Here is a 14,021-nt window from a genome sequence, read left to right on the forward strand (position 1 = left end):
CCTCTACTCGTTACCATGAAGAGTAGGTGAAGCAGCAGGGTCGTTGGTGGTGTTCGGCGGTGCAGAAGAGCTTGGAGCAGTGTCAAAGCGTGCTGAAGGAGGCGGCGGTGAAGTAGCATCATCGTCATCCTCGATCACTCTGGCATTTACAGTTGCAGCAGAGGAAGAGAACTCAGAGTCTTCAAGAGATGGAGTTCGTCGCAGCACTGCCCTTCGAGGAGGTGTGGAGTCAAACTTGAAGCGCTCAGAGAAGCCATCCTCTTGAAGATCATCTTCAGAACACATCCGTGTCAGCCCTTTCCATGTGCGTCGAGAGGTTTCATGAGCAACAAAGGCATTCTTGGTGGCAAGATTGCGAATGCGATTAACATCCACCAAGAGGCTTTGCATTTGACGCTTCAGCCAGTCATGATGCCTACCCTGTTTCTGATGAAGAGCCACAAGAAGCTCTCGATCATTGAGAACACGAGTGTGCTTCTTGGGTCGTGGGGCAGTTTTACTGTCAGTGGCTTCAGTGAGAGCAGGATGTGGTGCACGTGTAGTGCCAGCCAAAGGATACACACGAGTGACTGCTTCAACTCCTTCAATGTTTTGAGAAAAACTTTGATGCTCTGCATTCTGAAGACTTAGAGGTTCCTTGGCAGGCTCAGGATAGATGGCTTCAATAGACATGTCCACATCAGGCAGAAAAATCCGATGATTGCGAGCAGATGGCTGATATGAGATAGCGGAGTGAAGTTTGATCAGCCGCATTACCCATGGGGCGTAGAACTTCAAGCCAAACAGATCAGAGCCTGATGCAGCAAGTTGGCGAATGAAGAAGTCCTATGCATTGAAGCATTTTCCATGAAGAATATAGAAGACCAAAGTCTTCATTGCACCTTCCAGCTTGGCATGTGGAGAGTGCCCTTTGATGGGCCAGAGAGTTCGCCTTATGATGTGATAAATAATCCTGGGTAGATACTCTAGGTCTTCAACAAAGAACTCTTTGGGATATGCAGCATCTTGGGGTAATGGCTTCATCATATTGAGCATTTGACTCATGTTAGGTTCAGGCTTCTGAAAGATGTTGTCCACAGCTTCACTATGAAGTTGACAGCCAGATTTGTAGAGATCGCCAGGAGTGGGTAGACCAGTGAGCTCAATGATGTCAAAGGCTTTGGCTTCGTGATGAACATTTCCTGTCATCCACTCCAGGACCCAAGTCTTCGGATCTCTGTTGTACCCGCGGATGTGAAGTGTGGCATAAAATTGGAGCAGCAACTCTTCATTCCAATGCTCTTGGTCAGTGACGAACGGTAGCAATCCAACCTCTTTGAAGCAATCCAGAGCTTCTTCCAGACAGGGCAGACCAGCTATTGCTTTAATGTCAAGACGCTTGTGTGGGAAGATGCGACCTTGATTGTATAGAATGCAAGAGTAATAGCTTCGCTGCGGATAGCTCCAGAACCGTTCAGATGATATTCTTTCCCTTGAGTAGGGGTTCTTGGAGCTATTGAAGAATGTGTTGTCTGCTCTGAAGCCATTGATATTGAAGGATCCAGGTGCAGATGCAGGACCTGGGAACCTGGGCAATCTTGCGATTGGCTTCTGTACCTGAGGCCTGTGCTCAACATGATAGTCGAACTGAGGACCGGAAGCAGACGCAGGAACAGAAGCAGTGGGATCAGTGGCTTCACTGACTTCTGGTGCTTTTGTTGGTGAGGGCTCCATATTAGCTTCAGCCATGACAACGTCAGTGGCTTCATTGGTGTTGGTGGTGGCAGCCTCAAGATTTTCAACCTCCACTTGACGAGCTGGAGGGTTGGTCACTGTCACGTTCTCCTCGAGAACCGCTTCTTGGTGGGACAGGGGAGTAGCAGCTTGTGGTACTTCTTCTTCATCGGCTGATGCAGCTGGAATGTCTTTAGCAGTTTCAGCTTCAGACGCAGGGACTGGAGGCCTTGGTCCTTTGCGAAGCCTGCGCAACACAGGCGATGCCTGTGTAGTTGGAGTTGGCCGGGTCTCAAAGTCTTCTTCCTCTTGTGGGCGATCAGCTCATGAAGCATCCTGAGCAATTGGCGTCAGAGGATGACCAATGCTGATGAGTTCGCTTTGTTCAAGCTGAGGAAGGACTGCACCATCTTCTACATGGTCATGGTGACCAATGTCTTCAGCAGTGATGGGATCAGCTGCTGGAAAGTCTTCAGCTTCATGAGCCTTTGTGAAAGTAGGCTCATGGATTGTCAGTTGGCGTTCAGCATCAGGACGAACCATGGAAATGGGTTCAACAATCCAAGGCTCTGTATGAGCAGCCCGTTCCTTCTTGGTCTTCCTCTTCTTCTTGGAGGGGGCAGTAGGAGAGGCTGCAGGATGTTTCCTTTTTCTGGCTTCAGCCTCAGCAGTCCTCGTCTTCTTCAGTTCTGAAGCGGTTGACCTGGCCTTTGGCTTCGGGCCAGTCATGCTAGTTGGGAAGACAATGGGATCTGCTTCCTACCTTGGTGCATCAGGTTTGGCCATAGCAGGCTTCTTCTTCTTCTTTGCAGCCATCCTGGGGTCGATACCAGGATGCGCAAGGGCCTTGCGCTTCTCAGCCTCATTGTAGGCTTGCACACATCTGTCAGCCAGAACCTTCATGCGCTCACGAGAACCCTGAGCTTCTGCACGTTTCTTGAGAAAGGCTTCCTTGAGCTCGTGCAGCATAATCTTGAAGTTCTTCACCTCTTGCACGCTGAGCTTGGCCATATGCTTCTTGAACTGAGATTTCTCAAAGTCAAGCTTCTGCTTCAGTTGAACAATGCGCTGGGCGATAGCTAACTCTGAAGCAATGGCTCCATGGAAGGCGACACTGAGGCCAATGGGAAGTTGGAGATCTTCGAAGCTAATGTTTGGCGTGTCAAACCACTCATCAATGAAGTTGTGGATGATTGTTACATCAAAGAGAGGCAGATCATTGAAGATTTTTGCTTCTTCTTTGCTCTTGATGAGTTGCTCAAGAGCGTCATCTGCAAGATCTTCATCACTTGACAGATCAATAGCATCATTGCGCAGAATGGCAGCAGCTGTTAGCTCTTGGCCATTGTGTGGCAGAGGCATCTTGACCTTCTAGGGCTTGGAGATGCGTGACAAATCTTCAGACTGCACACTGTCTTCAGGAGGTGCAGTTGCCAGTGGCTTCGCCCGTGAGATTTTTGGTGCAGAGGCCGGCATTGAAGCTTTTGGCTGCTTCAGCTTCTTTGGCTTCGGCGCTGCAGGCGCTTCATCTGATTCAGCGTCATCTGCAGGCTCATTCACGGCTGTCCCTTGAACCATGATGTGAGTGATGAGGCCTTCAAGATTGTAGAAGGGCCCAAGAAGATTGGGTTCAGCTTCGCGAGTTCCATCGGCACAGGGAGCAGAGGGACCAGGGTTGAAGTCTAATCCCAAAGACTTCTTGTTCTGCTTCGCTGAGTTCTTGGCAAACTGGAAGTTGCGCTTGAATAGATTGTCGTCACGGCACCATAGTAGTGACGATGGGTGTGCATCTGCAGGCTGTGGCCCACGGACCATGCAGGGATAGAAGCCTTGTTCAATGGCTTCTTCTCTGGACCTGGGTTGAAGATTCTTGCATAGTATGTCTCCCCATGGTCGCTTGATGGCGTTTTTCTCAGCATATTCTTGGGTCACAAACCGGTATTTGAACCATTGTTCTGCCCAATATCTTCGAATCCAATGGATTCGGGTCTTGCACTGATTATAATCCTCTTCAGGATCTGTCTTGTAAAGTTCTGAGAGGTCATCAGGCAGATCTCTTGATGTTCCCCCATGACGCTGTCTGCCTCCCTTCCTTGCAGATTTCTCTATAGCCATGAAGTTTAACCTGAATGGCTTCAACACGTTCAAAGGCTTCGGAGGCTTTCGCTTGCTGGACAAACAGGAACTGGCTTCGGGAGAATTTATATGATGCTGTAAGAATTCTGCAAATGAATGCAGACTATGAGAACCAAGGGATTCTCCCATGGACATGTACCTGTGACAGCATTAAGGTGCAAGGGAAGGGGAAGAGGTCATATGCATTCTCAGAAGATTTTGAAGATAAATCAGTTTAGAAGACATTGACCTCATCGTGCGAAGACATTCACTCATAGATAAGGAGTTGGTTCCAGATTTGTACGAATCCACGGATCAGTACAAGTGAGGAATCTAACTACTTTGTGAAGCATAAGTGAATATACTAGGCATGTTATGAGATGCAGTATGAAAGAGATCCAACTTGTGTGAATAGAAACTGCTTGTGGTAGAAGGTGATAAAGCTATAGGATCAAAGAGTCCGTAAAAAGGAGGTTTTATTTACCACACGAAGAACTTCTAGACGGAGTGGAAGAGGAGGCCGAGCAGTTCGATCGTCCGTGCCCTAACTTGGCGACGGAGGACACCTACGGCGACGGCGGAGAAGACGATGTCCGCGGTCGGCGTGAAGACGGTGTCGGAGAGGTTGCGGCAGCGAAGCGCTTCGTCACCGGTGTCGTCGAGGGCTAGCGGTGGCGCTAGGGTTCATGCGAGAGTGGAAGAAGAGATAATGACTGCTGTGAGGTGTGTATTTATAGGTACAGGGGCAGCATTGTGTTATTACACAGGTGCCCCTGGCAATTTCCATCTGAGGAACACGTGGCCATCATGCAGCATATTGGGGTTTGTTCCACGTCCCACGCACACCTGGATTGTCAGGTGGTCGTTCCCACTTCTCCGGGTTTCAGGTGGAGGAATGAGCATTGAAAACGGACTTAATGGTTGTCTCTGTATCTTCTGCTAACAAGGACGCAGAGAAGACATTCGACAGTTTCAATAGAATGCATATGATTTGGAGAGATAGAGTTTGAGATAGAAAGCATAGAGAGGTTAGGGTCCGATCGCATTCACTTAGTTCAAAAGATTCAACAAGAAGACATAGCTATAAGTGAATGCTGTAGAGGACAGAACACTAGTATATATATATAATCAACATAGTGAAGATAATCATGAAGACATGTTGAGATTGAAGTCAATACCAAATGTGAAGACATAGCAAATGTAACGCCATGAGTGAAACACTTCAAACAGAACATTTGGTGGTGGTGTTACCCACCGTATAGGAAGTATTAGACCCAGACACGACGCACAATTATCGTGGCGCTCCGAAGTCAAATTCCACATTAATGTATTCACACTTAGAATGTATGTCTTCATTGATTGAAGATATACTTTACTTCGTGTGTTGCACATCTAAGTCATCAATATGCATAAGTGTTAGGATGTGTGCCTGATCACAGGACATTTGAGGATTCCAGGATATCTTTCTCACACCGTAACTTGCAAAATCTCTTCTCATCCAAGGGCTTGGTGAAGATATCTGCCAATTGCTCTTCAGTGTTGACATGTATGATATCAATATCTTCCTTCACAACATGATCTCTGAGAAAGTGATGACGAATTTCAATGTGCTTTGTCTTCGAGTGCTGAACTGAGTTGTTGGCAATCTTGATGGCGCTTTCGTTGTCGCAGTAGAGTGGCACTTGTTTCAGATGAATGCCATAGTCCTTGAGTGTTTGCTTCATCCACAAAAGCTGAGCGCAGCAAGATCCAGCAGCAATGTATTCAGATTCAGAAGTGGAGAGAGATACACAGTTCTGCTTCTTTGAAGACCAACATACAAGTGATCGTCCCATAAAGTGACATGTGCCTGATGTAGACTTGCGATCCACTTTGTCACCAGCATAATCAGCATCCGAGAATCCAACCAGATCAAACTCTGAGCCCTTTGGATACCATAATCCTAGAGTTGGGGTGTGAGCCAAATATCGAAGAATTCGCTTCACAGCTAAGTGATGCGACTCCTTTGGTGTCGCTTGGAATTGAGCACACATGCAAACACTAAGCATAATATCTGGCCTAGATGCACATAGATAAAGCAAAGAACCAATCATGGAGCGGTATACCTTTTGATCGAACTCTTTACCATTGTCGTCAGGACCCTGATGATGCTTGGCTGGCATTGGCGTCGTGAAGCCTTTGCAGTCTTGCATATCGAACTTCTTCAGACAATCTTTGAGATACTTCTCTTGAGATATGAAGATGCCGTTGCGTTGCTGTCGTATTTGGAGACCGAGGAAGAACTTCAGCTCTCCCATCATGGACTTCTGATATTGCTATTGCATCATATATCCAAACTCTTCACTGTACTTCTGATTGGTGCAGCCGAAGATAATGTCATCCACATATATTTGGCACACAAACAGTTCACCATCATATGTCTTCATGAAGAGAGTGGGGTCTAGGGAACCAGGTATGAAGCCTTTGCTCTTCAGGAAGTATTTGAGTGTGTCATACCAGGCCTGAGGGGCTTGTTTGAGGCCATACAGTGCCTTGTTGAGCTTGTATACCATGTCAGGATGTTTTGAATCTTCAAAGCCAGGCGGTTGTGCAACATACACTTCTTCTTCAATCTTGCCATTGAGAAAGGCTCTCTTCACATCCATTTGATATAGAAGTATGTTGTGATGATTGGCATAGGCCAGCAGTATGCGTATGGCTTCAAGTCTAGCCACAGGAGCAAATGTTTCATCGAAGTCAATGCCTTCCACTTGAGTATATCCTTGAGCAACGAGACGAGCTTTGTTTCTGACAACTTGACCATGCTCATCTTGCTTGTTGAGGTATATCCATTTGGTGCCTATTATGTTGTGCTTCCGAGGATCAGGACGCTTAACCAGTTCCCATACATTATTTAGCTCAAACTGTTGAAGCTCTTCTTGCATAGCTTGAATCCATTCAGGTTCCATGAAGGCTTCTTCAACTTTGTTGGGTTCTATTATTGAGACAAATGCGAAGTGCCCACAGAAATTTGCCAGCTGAGTTGTCCTTGATCGAGTGAGCGGACCGGGTGCATTGATGCTGTCAATTATTCTCTCAATCTGCACTTCATTGGCAACACGAGGATGTACAGGGCGAAAGTTTTGCTCGTGCTGATCATTGTCATTGTTAGTGGGATTGTCTTCAGGCTGAGCATTGTCTTCAGGTTGATCAGGTGCGGAGATGATAAGTTCCTCTTCAGGTTGAGCTTCAGAGGGTACGATTTCTCCGGTTCCCATAAGCTTCATTGATTCGCTGGATGGAACTTCATCTAGCATATTTGGGAGGTGCTCTCTTTGTGAACCGTTAGTCTCATCAAACCGCACATTCACTGTTTCAACCACTTTATAATGAAAGGGATTGAAGACTCTGTAGGAGTGCGAATCCTTTCCATATCTAAGCATAAAACCCTCATGTGCTTTTGGTGCAAATTTTGAAGTGTGATGTGGATCCTTGATCCAGCACCTGGCACCAAATACTCTGAAGTAACTGACATTTGGCTTCTTGCCAGTAAGGAGCTCATAAGATGTCTTGTTCAGAAGCTTGTGAAGATAAACACGATTGATTGTATGGCATGCAGTATCAATGGCTTCAGGCCAGAATTTTCTTGGAGTCTTGTATTCATCAAGCATCGTTTGGGCCATCTCAATGAGTGTTCTGTTCTTGCGTTCGACGGCGCCATTCTGCTGTGGCGTGTATGGGGCTGAGAATTCATGTGTGATGCCCAAGGTATCAAGATATGTATCAAGGCCAGTATTCTTGAATTCAGTGCCATTGCCACTTTTGATGTGCTTTATCTTGGCACCATAGTTGTTCATTGCTCGATTGGCGAAGCGTCTGAAGACATCCAGCACTTCAGTCTTGTAGAGGATTATGTGCACCCAAGTATATCTAGAATAATCATCAATAATAACAAAGCCATAGAGGCAAGCAGTAGTAGTAAGAGTTGAGTAATGAGTGGGACCGAAAAGATCCATGTGGAGCAGTTCGAAGGGTCGAGTGGTTGTCATGATTGTCTTCGAGGGATGTTTGGCCCTCGTCATCTTCCCTGCTTCACAGGCACCGCATAAGTGATCTTTCTTGAACTTGACACCCTCGATGCCTATGACATGCTTCTTCTTTGCAAGGGTGTGGAGGTTCCTCATGCCAGCATGCCCTAGCCTCCGATGCCAGAGCCAGCATTCTGAAGCCTTTGCTAGAAGACATACGGCAAGTTGTGGTCCTGCCGAAAAATCTACCACGTACAAATCATCTTTCCGATACCCTTCAAACACTAGAGACTTATCAGATTCCATTAGTACAAGGCAGCGATATTTTCCAAATATTACGATCATGTTCAAATCGCAAAGCATTGAGACAGACATTAAGTTGAAGCCAAGGGATTCAACAAGCATGACTTTATCCATGTGTTGATCCTTTGAGATTGCAACTCTACCTAGACCCAATACCTTATTTTTACCAGTGTCAGCAAATGTGATGTGACTCTTGTCGGATGGACGTAAGGTTGAGTCCATAAGAAGGCTTCTTTTGCTAGTCATGTGGTTGGTACACCCACTATCAACAATCCATTCTGAAGACACTCGTGTCGTACCCTACAGTGCAGTTAGGGGGATAGGCTTCACGAAGAGAATTGTGAAGCAAAAACATTTGACAAACCAGTGGGTTATGAAAGCTTAGATCCAGATTAGGACTGATAGGGAGAGTAGCAAGTGATTCAGGAACGAAGTACATAGTAAGACCATTCGGGCATTTGATCTTGCGCCCTACAAGATGTTTAAGGTCCCGAGCAATAGCATCAGATGATTTTGGTTTTCTGCTGGAGACCTTTCCCTGCAAAAGAGAGTTAAGCTTTCTTAGCCACCCACATCTTCAAGGGTGGCTTAGAAGCAATAAGTCTAAGTGCAGCATCTGAGAACTTTGGCTTTGGAGCCCTAGCAAAAAGTCTTGCAGGCGGACAATAGTACTCATAAGAATAAGTAGAATAGTTCTTGGTCTTATGAACATGGCGGTTTGATGAACCGCGCTCATATTCATAGGCCTGAGTATGGTTTCCCTGCAAAACATTTGCGTTAGTGTGACTCAGGTGAGTCCTCTGTCTGTATGAAGCCTTTGGACCGTATGAAGCCTGTGGTCTGAGGTTTGTCTTCTTCTTCTTGTCGTCAGAGTCATATTCCTTGCTCTTCTTCTTCTTTTTGTTCTCATTGTCCCACTGTGGACACTCAGAGATGAAGTGGCCAGGTTTCTTGCACTTGTGACATGTTTTCTTCTTGTAGTCATGAGCAGAAGCTTCATCATTCCTTGAGCTTGATCGGGAAGACTTTCTGAAGCCTTTCTTCTTGGTGAATTTTTGGAACTTCTTCACAAGCATAGCAAGCTCCCTTCCAATGTCTTCAGGATCATCAGAACTGCTGTCAGATTCTTCTTCAGATGAGGAGACAACCTTTGCCTTCAAGGCACGAGTTCGCCCATAGTTGGGACCGTAGATGTCTATTTTCTCAAAAAGCTGAAACTCATGTGTGTTGAGCCTCTCAAGTATGTCAGACGGATCGAGTGTCTTGAAATCAGGACGTTCTTGAATCATCAGGGCTAGGGTGTCAAACAAACTGTCAAGTGATCTTAGTAGTGTCTTGACGACTTCATCCTTGGTGATCTCAGTAGCGCCAAGGGCTTGAAGCTCATTCGTGATGTCAGTGAGTCGATCAAATGTGAGCTGGACATTCTCATTGTCATTTCTCTTGAAGCGGTTGAAGAGGTTGCGAAGGACACTGATTCTTTGATCTCTCTGGGTTGAGACGCCTTCGTTGACCTTGGAGATCATGTCCCAGACTAGCTTAGATGTTTGCAAAGCACTCACGTGGCCATACTGTCCTTTGGTCAGATGACCACAGATGATATTCCTGGCAGTATAGTCCAGTTGAACGAACTTCTTGATGTCAGCAGCAGTGACACCTTCTCCAGCCTTGGGAACGCCGTTCTTGACGACATACCATAGGTCGATGTCAATGGCTTCAAGATGCATGCGCATCTTATTCTTCCAGTAGGGATATTCAGTTCCATCGAAAACGGGGCACGCAGCGGAGACTTTAATTATCCCTGCAGTCAACATAGCTAAAACTCCAGGTGGTTAAACCGAATCACACAGAACAAGGGAGTACCTCGCTCTGATACCAATTGAAAGTGCGTTATATCGACTAGAGGGGGGGTGAATAGGCGATTTTTATGAAAGTCTTCAAAACGTGGAAGTTATGAAGACAAACGATAGAAATAAACCTACTACCCTGCAGTGGAAGGTAGACTACACTAGGAAAGCCATAGTCAAGTATTCAATAGAGTGAAAGCACAATGACTAATAGGAGCAATGTAGTAAGGATCAGGTAGGAAGATATTATGAAACCAAACAGAACACGCAGTCACTCAGTGAAGATAAAAGATAGTGCAATCATACAATGACTTCACAGGGAGTAACAGTACGTAAAGAGAAGGGAAGGATGAAACCAGTGACTCGTTGAAGACAATGATGTGTTGGACCAGTTCCAGTTGCTGTGACAACTGTACGTCTGGTTAGGGCGGCTAGGTATTTAAACCTGAGGACACACAGTCCCGGACACCCAGTCCTGAACACGCAGCTCAGGACACCCAGTCCTCACCGTATTCCCCTTGAGCTAAGGTCACACAGGCCTCGCCCAATCACTCTGGTAAGTCTTCAAGGTAGACTCCCAAACCTTCACAGACTTCGTTCACCGCAATCCACAATGTCTCTTGGATGCTCAGAATGCGACACCTAACCGGCTGGAGGATTCACAGTCCTCAAGTGTAATAAGTCTTGAGATCACACAAACAAGAAGACTTAAGTGATGCCTAATTCTCTTTGGCTCTGGATGGTTAGGGATTTATCCTCGCAAGGAATTCTCTCTCAAAGGCTTCGAGGTGAGTTGCTCTCAAACGACAAAAGCCGTATACTAACTCTGAGCAGCCAACCGTTTTTGGTTGTAGGGGGTGGGCTATTTATAGCCACTAGGCAACCCGACCTGATTTGTCCGAAATGACCCTGGGTCACTAAGGAACTGACACGTATTCCAACGGTCAGATTTCAAACTCACACGGCAACTTTACTTGGGCTACAAGCAAAGCTGACTTGTCCGACTCTGGACAAGATTCGCTCTCATAGTCTTCACTCGAAGACATAGGTTTTGGTTAAGCATCACTTCAGTCATTCTGACTGGTTCTCTTGGACCCCACTTAACAGTACGATTGTTCCTATGACTCAACAAGGAAGAATAAAAAGAACTACGAAAGATCTAAGTCTTCGAGCTCCATAGGCTTCATGCGATGTCTTCTCTTGTCATAGTCTTCAATGTGAATATCTTCATATACCACCTTTGACATCAATGTCTTCATACATTTTTAGGGGTCATCTCTGGTAGGAAAACCAAATCAATGCGGGACTTCTACCTGTGTTATCCTGCAATTCTCACAAACACATTAGTACCTCAACTAGGTTTGTCATCAATACTCCAAAACCAACTAGGGGTGGCACTAGATGCACTTACACCATAGATGATATTCTTGGCTGTAGAGTCCAGTGGAACGAACTTCTTGACATCAGCGGCAGTGACACCTTCTCCAGCCTTGGGAACGCTGTTCTTGACGACATACCATAGGTCGTCATCAATGGCTTCAAGATGCATGCGCATCTTATTCTTCCAGTAGGGATATTCAGTTCCATCAAAGACGGGGCACGCAGCGGAGACTTTAATTATCCCTGCAGTCGACATAGCTAAAACTCCAGGTGGTTAAACCGAATCATACAGAACAAGGGAGTACCTTGCTCTAATACCAATTGAAAGTGCTAGTGATCGACTAGAGGGGGGTGAATAGGCGATTTTTATGAAAGTCTTCAAAACATGTAAGTTTCGAAGACAAACGATAGGAATAAACCGATTACCATGTAGCGGAAGGTAGACTACACTAGGCAAACCATAGTCACGTATTCAATGAAGTGAAAGCACAATGACTAATAGCAGCTAGGCAGTAAGGATCAGGTAGGAAGATATGGTGAAGCCAATCAGTACACGTAATCACTTAGTGAAGTCAAATGGTGATGCTATCGTACAATGCCTTCACAAGAACCAATAGTAAGTAAAGGGAAGGGAAGGATGAAACCAGTGACTTGTTGAAGACAATGATTTGTTGGACCAGTTCCAGTTGCTGTGAGAACTGTACGTCTGGTTAGGGAGGCTGAGATTCAACTCAGAGGACCTCGTCTTCACCTTATTCCCCTTGAGCTAAGGACACCCAGTCCTCGCCCAATCACTCTGGTAAGTCTTCAAGGTAGACTTCCAAACCTTCACAGACTTCGTTCATCGGCGATCCACAATGACTCTTGGATGCTCAGAAGGCGACGCCTAACCGTCTGGAGGATTCACAGTCCTCAAGTGTAATAAGTCTTCAGATCACACAGACAAGAAGACTTAAGTGATGCCTAACACTCTTTGGCTCTGGGTGGTTAGGGCTTTATCCTCTCAAGGAATTCTCTCTCAAAGGCTTCGAGGTGGGTTGCTCTCAAACGACAAAAGTCGTACTTTAACTCTGAGCAGCCAACCGTTTATGGTTGTAGGGGGTGGGCTATTTATAGCCACTAGGCAACCCGACCTGATTTGGTGAAATGACCCTGGGTCACTAAGGAACTAACACGTGTTCCAACGGTCAGATTTCAGACACACACGACAACTTTACTTGGGCTACAAGCAAAGCTGACTTGTCCAACTCTGAACAAGATTCGCTCTCATAGTCTTCACTCGAAGACATAGGATTTTGATTAAGCATCACTTCGGTTATTCTGACTGGTTCTCTTGGACCCCACTTAACAGTACGGTGGTTCCTATGACTCAACAAAGAAGAAAAAGAACTACGAAAGATCTAAGTCTTCGCGCTCCATAGTCTTCATGCGATGTCTTCTCTTCTCATAGTCTTCAATGTGAATGTCTTCACATACCACCGTTGACTTCAATGTCTTCATACATTTTTAGGGGTCATCTCTGGTAGGAAAACCGAATCAATGAGGGACTTCTACCTGTGTTATCCTGCAATTCTCACAAACACATTAGTCCCTCAACTAGGTTTGTCGTCAATACTTCAAAACCAACTAGGGGTGGCACTAGATGCACTTACACCAGGACATCCCTCTACCCACCCACACCCCCTGTTACTCTGCGGCGACGGCAGCCTCACATCGCAGCGAACCAGTGCCCTCGTACTCCTCTACGCGTGGGCATCCACTGCCGCGTCTTCCCCGGCTCCGCGTCGTCCCTTCCAAGGCCTCGCCGTCGTCCACCACCCTGGTGCTCTCGGCGCGGCATGGTTAACATGGTCAAGGAACGGCTTCCATCGGACGTGGACTGTACGTGGAGAGGCTGACAGCTGGGTCCACGGCCGCAGCAAGGAAGTGCCTCCTTATTACGTGCAAAATAATTATTCCTCCACTTGTCAGCAGGGACCCAGCGGATGGGCCACCGTATTTCGCCCCCCTGACTACTGGGACCCACCAGCTACATCATCGCACGCAAGGAAGTGCCTAACAGTCGGGACCCACCTGGTCGAAGCATACATAGCGTTGTCATTCTGGTCGCGAACGTGTACGCACATATATACTGGTGGATGTAGAGGCGTGCACGTGTCGTAGTAGAGGTGGCCAGGGTGCAAGAAAGAAAATACGGCCACGTATGTGTACATACGGGCGGGGTCTCGAACGCCTACTCGCGCATATGTACTGGCGAGGGCTCGTTGACATGGCTGGGCCGGAATAGAGAAACAGCGTCGTCGTCGTGTTCATGGGGAGGCAACGGAATGCGTCGTGTTCATGGGGAGGCAACAGAATGCGTCATGTTCATGGGGAGGCAACGGAATGCGTCGTGTTCATGGGGAGGCAACGGAATGCGTCATGTTCATCGGGAGGCAACGGAACGCGTGGGAGCCAACCGGCTGGGTCGGAACGGAATGCGTGGTCGTGTTCATCGGGAGGGCTTGGACGGAACATGCGATGGAAACGAGGCCTGGCGTACCGCAAAACGGAGGAAACGGCCTTGTGTTTGACCGGCCATGTTTGAAACGGGATGTGTTCACCGGGAGGGGTCTGGCATACCACAAAACGGAGGAAACGGACCTCCTACGGTCGA

Source organism: Triticum dicoccoides, chromosome 2A (assembly GCF_002162155.2).
Source record: "Triticum dicoccoides isolate Atlit2015 ecotype Zavitan chromosome 2A, WEW_v2.0, whole genome shotgun sequence".
Classification (NCBI taxonomy): Eukaryota; Viridiplantae; Streptophyta; class Magnoliopsida; order Poales; family Poaceae; genus Triticum; species Triticum dicoccoides.